This window comes from Silene latifolia, chromosome 7 (assembly GCF_048544455.1).
Source record: "Silene latifolia isolate original U9 population chromosome 7, ASM4854445v1, whole genome shotgun sequence".
NCBI lineage: Eukaryota > Viridiplantae > Streptophyta > Magnoliopsida > Caryophyllales > Caryophyllaceae > Silene > Silene latifolia.
In genome coordinates, this window is record NC_133532.1 from 84,918,602 (window position 1) to 84,930,639 (window position 12,038).

Sequence of the window (12,038 nt, forward strand, 5' to 3'; positions counted from 1 at the left end):
TGTTTACATTTCTTATGTTGTTTAATCATTATTCATCTAAAGTAGTAATCTTTATCATGTTTACAATGTTTACTTGTGTTTTGTTGCAATTTATTGTTGAATTCTCACCCATGAACATGTGTGAGTAGTCTAATCTAGGGTCTAGGGGGAATTTGGGTAATTAAGGGGAGGAATTTGGGTTGTTAACCTTTTGAATTGGGTGATTATGTGGTTTCTACTCTTAATGCATTTGAAGTGTTTGTGGAAATGCCTCAATGAAAATTGGACATTTCATTAACATGTTTGGCTAACCTTGGTGCATTGTGCTATTAGATAGTTTTAGAAGTGCTTATCGATGAGTTTTAATGAAAGTTAGAACATCTCTTTGATGCATTCGATCCGTCTTGGTGCTCATGCTATTGGGTAGTCTTTATGCTTTATTTGTAGCTATTTCATCTCGATCAAGTGACAACTTATTGAGGAGCTTAAGGTGACTAAGAAATTAGTTTTAAACCCTTGACCACTATTATTACCCTTCTCTTGTTAGACCTTGTTTCTCCCCCTAATTGCCCTTTGTGAACCCAAAGACCTTAGCCTCCCCTTATTAATTAAAAAACAATTTCATTTAGTTTAAATTTTATACCTTATTGCATCTTAGTTTACAGTTTAATCAACCTCTACTTTTGTTTGACTAAAATAGGATTTGAAACGGACTAACTATACACCCCCGCCATCTTTGTGTTCGACACCCGAATAAATACTACTTTTAATTGGGTTTATAAATTATAATTTTGATTGGGAAGTGACGACAAATCCCTACATCAAAGGTGAGAAACGCTCTCAAGGAACACAGGTTCCTTAAGACAAGAGATAAACTGAAATAAAACAAATAGAAAAATGCGTCGCCTCCCCGGCAACGGCGCCAAAATTTGACAGGCTAATCGTATACCTATCAAAGATAACCAACTGGTCTCTAACTAATATAGCTAGGGAAGTCGGGATCGTATCCATAGAGAGGCTGTTTACAATTCTAAATGTCAATTCAAGTCCGTCTAAGTCACAAATTGGGGGTTTGAAATGGGTTTGTCTAATAACTAAGGTAGCAAACAAAAGAAAGTAAATATAAACGATTTCAAATAAGAGAGAAACAGCTAGGATGGTCGGTTCACCGCGGTCTACAACGATCTAAGGTAAGGTCAACGGTCAGCAATAAACGGTCTGAAGGGTACTGAACAGGTCCTCTCGGTCCACTGTTTGCCCTAGAATTCTAATGTAGCTCTCGCCCTAACTAGAGTGTCCTATTGTTCATAGCAAGTCTTCGCCTTTTCCAATCTCTCGATCCAGGTAAAGGTCTAACAAGATGGTTAATTAATTATGTGCACTTAACTAATCGAACCGCTATAAGATGCTACGATTAACAATTCAGACGGAGTAAATAGCTAGACCTAAAACTCTAACATATTTTGTCATAGAACCGCGAATCCCCTAAATCCTAGCACAAGAGAATTAGCTACTCATAACTAAATGAAGAACAACAATCAAAATAAAAAAGACAACTAAAGATTGCATGATGGAATTAAATAAATATTCAATTGGCATAAAACAGAATTACCAAGAACAAGAAAAGAACAACAATAAAAATTAAAGCAAGGTAAACGAAGAACGATTGAAATTACCGAGATTAAAAGGAAAGAATTACAGGTTCAGATCCGAAATTCCAAGAGGAAAAGTAACGTATTACTGTGTTTTTGCAAAAGTAAAAGATAACCTAAAAAAGTTCTCAGCCTTTGTTTATATAGAATTAGCTGATAATTATTAATTAAACGACTAATGGGCCAAAATAAAAACTAAGCAAACACAGCCTGGTAAGAAAAATAGTCGATCGATCAGAATTTCAGTCGATCAACCACTATTTCCAGTCGATCGACCACTTTTTCCAGTCGATCGACCACTTTTTCCAGTCGATCGACTTTTCTAGGTGAACAGCAGCGTCAATCATCACTTAATCATGCTTCCTTTCGTCTTCACGCATTCCAAGATGATCATTCCCGAGCCTGACTTCACTAGTATCTATAATACAACTCCGGGGACGGGTTTTGGCTTGTTTAACACTCCTTTCGGGTCCATATCTGCACGAAATACAAAATAACCCAAAGTAGCCGATTCATGGGAGAATAGTAGCCAGTCGCTACTAAATAAGCATAAAAATGCGTGCAAATGAGTAAAGTAAATGTATGAAATAGGCACGCATCAGAGCCGTTTATAACTTCGGACTCTGTACCTTAATTTGGATTCAATGTTATAGTAACATCACCTATAACATTGGGTTGGGAATCCTTATTTTGAGACAATGTTATAGTATAATCAACTATAATTTTGGTTTTCTCTTTCTTGTCCTTTGAAGAATGATCAAGTTCATCACTTATTCCTCCAATCTCATTATCTTCCAATTCTAATTCTGGGGGATCATCTCTAGAAAGATGAAAGTCAGGTTCGTCCAAGTCTTCTTCCTCATCCTGTAAGGGCTTATCAAACACGTTATCTTCATCAAAAATAACGTGAATACTTTCCTCAATACAAAGTGTTCTTTTATTGAAGACCTTGTAAGCCATGCTATGATCAGAATACCCTATAAAAATAGCCTCATCACTTCTAGGGTCGAACTTACTTAACCTATTATTACCATTGTTGTGAACAAAGCACTTACTCCCAAAGTAACGAAGATGGGAGATATTAGGTTTGCGACCTCTTAGAAGTTCATAAGGAGTTTTCTTAAGGATAGGTCTTATCATAGCACGATTATGGATATAACACGAAGTACTAATAGCTTCAGCCCAAAAGTTACGAGGTAGACCACTACATAAAAGCATTGTACGAGCCATATCTTCTAGTGTTCTATTCATACGTTAAACGACACCTTTTTGTTGTGGAGTTCTTGGTGCGGAAAAGTTATGTCCTACACCATTAACTCTACAGTATTCTATGAAGGCTTGATTATCAAATTCAATGGCATGATCCGTACGAATAGACACAAGGTTAGTCTTATATTTATTTTGAACAAGTTTTATAAGACAATCAAATTCATCAAAGGTCTCATCTTTTGAATGAAGGAAGATAGGCCATACATACCTTGAGTAGTCATCTACGAGGACAAAGACATACATGGATCCTCCTCGACTTCTTACCTTCATAGGACCACAAAGATCCATGTGTACCAATTCCAAAGCATGATTTGTACTTACTACTCTTTTCGGTTTGAAAGATAATCTCACTTGTTTGCACCTGGCACACGTGTCACACATCTTTTCTTGGTCGAACTTGATCTTAGGTAACCCTTCAACCAAGTCCCACTTCCTGAGTTTGTTCAAGGTTAGTGAGCTAATGTGACCGAACCGTTTGTGCCACAAACAGGGATTATCAAGAGTAACTTTTATGCACGTAAAAGAGTTAGTAGGCACAACATTCAAATCTACCATATATATGTTCCTTTTCCTATGGCCTTCAAGAATAACATTACTAGTTCCTTCAATGATAATGCGACAACCATCAGTATGAAAAAACAACTTTGTTACCTTTGTCGCATAGTTGAGATATGCTAAGTAGATTATGCTTGAGACCATCCACTAATAGACATCGCTGATTGCGTGTGACTTAGAAATTCCGACTTTGCCAACACCGATCACTTTTCCCTTTTTATTGTCCCCAAACGTCACATTTCCTCCGTTGAAAGGTTTGAGTGAAAGAAACAAATTCTTGTCTCCAGTCATATGTCTTGAGCATCCACTGTCAAGATACCATTGATTGTTTTCTTTCACTATTACCTGCAGAAAGGATTAGATACAGTTTTTAGGTACCCAAGCTAAGTTGGGTCCCTTATGATTAGTTACTCTACATACCAAATCCTTTTGAACCCAAACTCGTCTAATGGTCATTTTTCTAAACCTTGGGTGACTTTGTTTAGGAGGAGTTCTAGGTTTAGGGATTTCTTTAGGTCTAGGAATTTTTCTAGGTCTAACATGACTGTTTTCCTTGTGATTAGGTTTTCTATGTTTAGGTCGACAAGGAGTTTGTGAAGTGCTAGGTTTCTTGGTGTAGTCAAACGCCATGTCATAGAACCAACGATAGTTGTTGTTTCTTTGTTCGTTAGGTTCATTTATAGGAGATTCATCATCCTCGACTGTTGTGTCAACCGTTTTAGCATGGTCGGTATTTTTCCGTATATCATGCGCTCTTTTGACATAATTGTCTTGGATGTGACCCGTATGACCACAGTAATTACAAATCAGATATTCAGGAAGATCAGCATATTTCCTTTTTATGAAATCAAAATCCAAAGGTGTTGATTTGCATTTAGAGTGATCTCTACGGCTGTAGCACTCATGTCCTAACTCCATCTTCATATTATTGTCAGATTATTCGGTTAGGAAGTTCAGGACTTTTGTGCTACCTTCCCACTTATCATGATCTTTCCTAGCATGTAAGAGTAAGTCTTTTAGGGTTTTGATTTCTTCTTGACATTTCGTGTGATCATTGTCGTTCTCCTTCTTATAATTGTCACGAAAGTCTTGGAACCTTTTGTTAAGAATAAGTACAACATCCGAGTGTTGTTTCTTAACATTGATTATTTCAGTTTTAGATTCCTTTAATTGCTTTGAGAGAGAATCTATCTCTTTCTTTTGGTCTAAGATCACTGCTTCATTAGATGTGACCTTAGTCTCTAAGAGTTCTTTGCCTTTTCTAAGTTCTAAAGTTATAGCTTTATTAGCTATAACTTTGGCTTGAAGGTGCTTAATATTAAGCTTTAGGTTTGAAGTTATAGCTTCATTAACATAACCTTGGACTCTAATTCCGTCTTTTCAGCTATAGCAATATCTAATGTTGTAGCTTTATCAGCTGTAACTTTAGATTTCAGCTTCTTAGCTTTGGCCTTTAGTGTATGATTCTCCTCTACAATATCAAGAATCTGTTCCTTCAGATCTTCTAACTCCAAATCCTGTTCATGACATTTATCGAGAGATTGCTCAAAAAATTCAATTAGGGCACTTTTAGATAATTTCTTAACGCGTTTTTTGAATTCCAGACAACTTACCTCTTCATCGTCATCTTCGTCCGATTCTCCAAGAAGGCAATAGTTTGATTGAGAATCCGTGCTTTCATCATCGCTGTCGGAGATTAGGTTAAGACTGACACTGCTGAGACAAAGGTTAGCTAATTCGTCATCTTCGGATCCTTCATCATCTTCTGAATCAAGATCACCCCAACACGAAGCCATCATTACTTGTTTGAACTCCTTTTTTGTCTTCTCGCTTTTTGCCTTGTCCTTGATTTTCTCCCATGTTGGACAGTCCTTGATCATGTGATCAGATTCTCCACACTTGAAGCAACCTCTGTTTGCAAATGATGACTTTGATTCTGTTACTTTCTTGTTAGACGACTTGTTATTGTTGTAAGATGATTTTGGTTGTTTGTTTCGAAAGATCCTATTTTTAAAACGGCGTGCAAACAAGACGATTTCATCTTCTATGTCGGAGTTAACATCTTCACTTTTCAAAGCCATACTTTTACCTCTGCTTGGTTCAGCGTCATCTTTATTAAAGTAATTTCATGTGCCATGAGAGCACCAATGAGCTCTTGGTAGGATAGGTTTTCAAGATTTCGTGATTCCTCCATTGCTGTGACTTTGGCACACCACTTCTTAGTCAGGCTCCTAAGAACCTTCCTTGCAATGTCCTCTGTATTGAACTTCCTTCCTAGGTTTTTCAGTTCGTTTATTATACTTGAAAATCGTGCAGACATCCTATCAAATGACTCATTAGGCTCCATAATGAATAGCTCATATTTCTGCATTAGCAGATCTATACGTAACAAAGGAAGTACCTTCATAAGCTAGTTTGAGGCCATCCCATATCTCCTTGGCCGTTGTACACGAAGAAAACCAATCGAACTCTGTAGAGGTCATGTCGTTCTGCAATAGATTTATAGCTTTAGAGTTCTTCTCGGCTTTCTTGTAGTCGGCCTCGACATAGTCGTCTTCCTTCTTCTCATAGGTAGTGCCTTCAGCGGATGCAACAAGGATTTTGTGCGGTCCGTTTTGGATAATCCTCCAGCACTCCCAATCATGACCTTTCACATAGTGAGTCATCATGTTTTTCCATAACCCATAATTCTTCCCATCAAAGACGGGACACTTGAGGTATTTGAAATCCATTTATCACGTGATAAGCAGCGGAATATAAAACGATAAGATAAATAAGAAAAAGATAGATCAGCCTCTTTGCGGTTAGGCAATCAAGAGCATGGGGCTCTAATACCAATTGAAGAGTCTATCGATCTGAAATACTCAAGAGGGGGGGTGAATTGAGTATTAAAACTTTTACCTACTTTTACGATTGTGTATGTATAATTAATTATTTAAAGTTTATTGGTTAAACTTTAACTAATTAACTAATTAACGAATTAAAAGCAAAGCAAATAAACGAAAGTAAGAGAGACACACGGATTTTTGAAGTGGTTCAGTTTCACAAGTCGAAACCTACGTCCACTATTCTCGATTAATAAATTTAGTACCTTTCTACGGATTACAAATTTACTAACCCAACTCGTACAACTAACTCTAGTTGTAACTCAATGAGTGTCGTTAAATACTCGAGTGACTAACTTACGTTAATAAGAAAGCACTAATGATTCTTGCAAAGGTTCACGTTAATGAACAAGTAAGAAATCGATTGAGCACTATTATCTTATAACGATAACTAACAAACGAACATACGAGTTTATAAACACACGACCTTTTTCGAAAGTTGCAAATCGGTTTTCTTGCTTTTGAAACACACGGTTTTGCTTTTAAAATCAAATCAATTTTTATGCTTAAAGGTCTTACTTTAAATGTTGCAAGATGTAAAGTATTTAAGTGAAGAATGAAGCATGCCTCACGGTTTAGTCGAAAACCCTAATGGCCGAAATAAAGATATGCAAATCATATCTTATAATATTTCTTTCCTTAAAAACCTTAAGAGATAATAAAAGATATTCCAAAAGATAGAATATAAATTATCTTCTATTATCTTTTCCATAAATCTTAAGATATGATAAGATTTCCATAATAAAAATATCTTTATCATAAATCACCATATCAAGTTAAATATAAAAGATATAATAAGATAATTCTAGAGAATAAGATCTTATTAAAAATAATCTTTTACACCTTAGGTTGCACGAAACAACACAGCCCATAAGCCTCATTTTTCGTGTAAACCCTAGCTCGAATTACGTTTAGATTTTTAGGGTTTAGGAGTATGCTATATTAAAACCCTAATTAGTAATAGGTCTCAACTCATAAGTTGATCCTGTAACACCCCCATACTCCAAGTGCCTTACCAGGACCACTCAGGTATAAGGATGCCACCATCTCGGTTACCCGAGGCATGATATTCATAAGACAATAACGAAACAACTTTAAAAGTAAATAAAGTTTAAAGTGATTACATAGCAATTCCAAACTGATAAAAAGAACTACAAGATTCTCAGACGGTCTACTGCTAAAACTATCAAAGCTATAAAACATCGTCTGACACAGCGGAAGACTTCTAACTGCCACGTGATGACTCATCCCAGCTATCCCATACGCGTCATATCATACCTGCTCAATAACTGATCACCACCCCTGAATGGATCACCACAGTTGACACGGCTATCGCAACCCTATCAAAGATAAAACCTAACGGTCTCAACTAAAATGTAGTAGAGGCAGTCGAGTATCGAATCCACAGGGAGGTAACGCAACTAAGCTGTCTATTTCTAATCCTATGGTAACAATTGGAGGTTGTTTTAATTTTGTTCTAAACTACAAAGTCTTAAGGGAAGAGAAATAAGGCAAGGAGTAAATAAAGCAATAAAATATGATTAAACTATCAGGAAGAGAGGGACATGCCGGGATTTCGGTTCACTACGGTAGTCCAATAACTCAGCAGTAAATGACTCAGACGAACTAATGTGAGACGGATGTTAAAAGGTCCTTTCGGTCCACTTTCTATCCTAAAATACCACTAACTTAACTTTCGTCCTCATTAGGGTAGTCTACTATTTATAGCAGGCCTATTTAGTCCAATCTTTCGATCCAGGATTAATTTTAGCCAGTTTAATGGGTGACATAGAAGCGTGCACTCAACTAGGTCGGGAATTACAGTTAAATTGCTATAGTGACAGTCTCTTAATCGATTCATCTAATTCATTCACTACATCGTCATTTTCCTACCGCAGATTCCCTAATCCCAACATGAAGGGGTTTAGCTACTCATATTCGTAATTAAACTAACAGCAATTAAATTCCCAGCAGAAGACATAATGAAATAACAATAATTTGCAATAATGGTAATTAGGTCAAAGGAAAATAAGAACATAAAAGAGAAATTAAAGCAATAAATGATTATTATTAATAAAGAGAAGGAAAGGATTACAATCTGAGCGAATCCGGCGTAAAGAACACTGAATCCGAGCAATAATGGTCCGAAATTAAAAGTAACAGTGGAGAAGACCAAGTAACGTAGCAAGGTACAGTAGTTTTCTAGTATGGAAGATAAGATCCTATTAACCTAATTAACTTAGGTTTAAATAGAAAAAGAATTAAGGTTTACGGAAATAAACAACACACGGACTAATTAAAAGCCCATGCCCGTGAAAACCTCTCGATCGAGTGGATTAAACCACTCGATCGACCAACATCTCAGCAGAAGTTCCTCGATCGACCAACAGGTTACTCGATCGAGGACTTGGTCTTGTGCAGCTTACTCGATCGAGTAAGGGACAATTCGATCGAGCATCAGGGGGTCTAGAAACCACTCGATCGACCAACAAACAACTCGATCGACTGATTTCGTCTTCATTCCAGCTCACGTCTTCACCCATGTGTCTCGTAATGCGTGCCACGACGCTTCCAAATGCAGCATCTCACTCTGGGACAATCCCGTCTCCTCTAAATGCATGCTAAAAGGACAAAAAGGAGTATGGTTCCACTACTTTCGCGATCATTCCTACAAAAAGGACAAAATACACCAAAGTAGCCAATTCGGGGCAAAATACCATAAAAACAGTATAGAAATGCATAGAAATACGTGCTGAAATAGGCTAAAAAGACTATACATTAGGCACGTATCAACAGTTTTTAAAACATTTAAACGGGGTCAGTACTAATCACACAATTTATATAATCAACAATAAGATAAACAGGCAGCTTAACCGTCACACACACACAACCACGCCAATCCCAACAATCTCAATCACCGACTGTCCACTGGACCAGCCCTGCTAGTGGGGGACCGCAGCCGTACCCACCAAATCCCCGCTCCTCATAATGAGCGATAACCCTGTCCATTAATGTGCACATCCCCTTCCGTGGCGGGTTCCACGAAGGGCGAAACTAGGGCGTGAAGCCACTCCCGCAAGTGACCCCACTCAGCCGAGGACACGCCTCGAGAACCAGAGACAAACAATCACAATCAACAAACTGTCACAATACAATTACTATATTATTCAATCAACCACAACACATCAACAATCATCCCATTATGGGACTAATACGAGTAGGAAATCCTACCGGAAAGCACAACTATCGACGGTCTCTACAAACAGTATCAAAAGCTTCTTCTACGAAACCTCCTCCTATCATACAACATACAAATGCTACCAAATCACAAACTACTCAAAAACCCCCAAATCCCTAGATTAGGGTGTAACCAATATAAAGGAAAGACAACAAAAAGGGTACATAGATCTTACCCTTGACGCAAGGATCTCAACGGTATAACAAACGATGAAAACCGACCTTCCAAACTCCGGGATTTGCTAACAATGCGATTAAGATGATGAACGTACTTGCTTTCTCTCTTTGACAGTAAATTAGGTTTTGCAAAAGTGTTTAGAATGATGACGGAAAAAGGTTATATATCTTAATCGCATAATTAACAAAACCCGAGAAATAACTCCACGTAAACCGGCTACTCGATCGAGTAGCTAAGGTACTCGATCGAGTGCCCCCTTACTCGATCGAGTATCTTAGTTACTCGATCGAGTACCCAACAGGTCAGAAACTATTTTAAAACGCAACCCACCCTTACTCGACAGAGTAAGGCCTACTCGATAGAGTACCCAAAGACTCATAAATACGGAGTATTACAGTCTTCCCTCCTTAAAAAGAACTTCGTCCCCGAAGTTCAACCCATACTCAAAAACAAACATACTAACTCGATCAAGACACAACAACGTGACTAAGAACTCAAACAAAACTCCAACCCAAACATGAACTCGTAACACCAACTCCACTAACTATTCCTACCTCCACAACATGGCTCACGATATCGTATCGACTCCATTATATCTCTCTCAACACTAACTCCATACACTACCAACTAGCTCCGTAATACATCATCCAGAGCCAATCCAATATCAAAATACCCCTAACATCAAACGGAATGTTACATTCTACCACCCTTAAAAGGAACTTCGTCCTCGAAGTTTACTTACACTCATAAACATCATCATGCCACTATCAAAACTCTCGAACTCCTAAACATCACACTACTACAAGCACGGCCATGGCCTTTTAACAACATCAACCACAAAACCAATCCCTCCTTTACGCTATGCTAACACTCTACTTCCAATTATTTTACAACATGCACAACCATGAAACTCACTTTTATCGCATCCTACTCCTCTTAAGACAAATGTTACGTCCTCGTAACTCAGTAATACTAAATCCTTAGTTAAATCATCTCATCATCCTCATCACCACATGTCAAAGATAACCGCCTATAACCTCATTTCTATAACCGTTCCTATTTCCAAGGCTTTCTTACTTAAACAGTTCTCATACTTCAATTCACTCTGCACTCCATCTAACTAATACCGCAAAACCCTTAGCATAACCAATACTTCAACTCTTCCACATTACCGCAACATGACATACCTCTCTATATAGACTATATAAAACTTCTATCGCCAAAAGCATAACTCACGATCCACACGTGTTACGTACACTCACACAAGATCCTCAAGTTCTTTTCTTTCATCACTGCAAAACTCATACATGACTTAACAAGACACTAAATCCGAACACCCTTCCCTCATTGGCCCAACGAAAGATTAAAACCACCTGCAGCTTTCAGATCATTACCACACATGTTCTACGAATCACTTGCCATGACTATGTGCATCGATGTCTCATCTACAACAAGGTCAAATGTTCTGTACAACCTCTTACAACTGTGCCCTATCAACAGAAAATCACTATACCATCACAACAACAAAACATACACAACTTTCTCCCATATCATACTCTACCCTCACACCCAAGTTGAAACTGGTAAGAAACATCAACAAACAAAACAACGATCTACATGTTCAACCAAAACTCACAAAGAACAACAAAGAAACAAAACAACAAACTATGTATAACTGGTATGCACTTTCGAAAACTCGTATCATAATCATCCCGCCTACTCCATCGCAACCGATGACGGCATCACAACACCGTCACCAACAACCGCACCGCATGATCGAAAATACCCGCATCACAACACGAAGTACCGTGCTCGGATCACCACCCGAGGCACCACAACCGCACCGATAGACATCACAACTTACTCAAACCCATAAACACCGACTCAAAGATAACTTCTCGGACAAGAAAAACTTACTCAAATCCACTTTATTAAATCACAACGCAACATATTATATGGATAAACAGATAAGCACCTCATGAACATCATCTCTACCATTTCACGGAATACACATGTGTTATCAATACACATAAAATTATAACTAGCCATGCCAAATCAATCAAATTATTACCTTTTTAGCCTCATTCCATCAGATTGTCGTACCCTACATATATCACAAACATTCATATAACATCTTTATAACTATCACACCATACCGCTTCTCGTGAGGTTCGAACCTCACACAAACATTTATACACATCATAGACCCATAATCACATCCAACTAGTCAATCCCGATCACGTAAGTTACCACTCGATAAAGGTTACCTGTCATTAGCTTAAC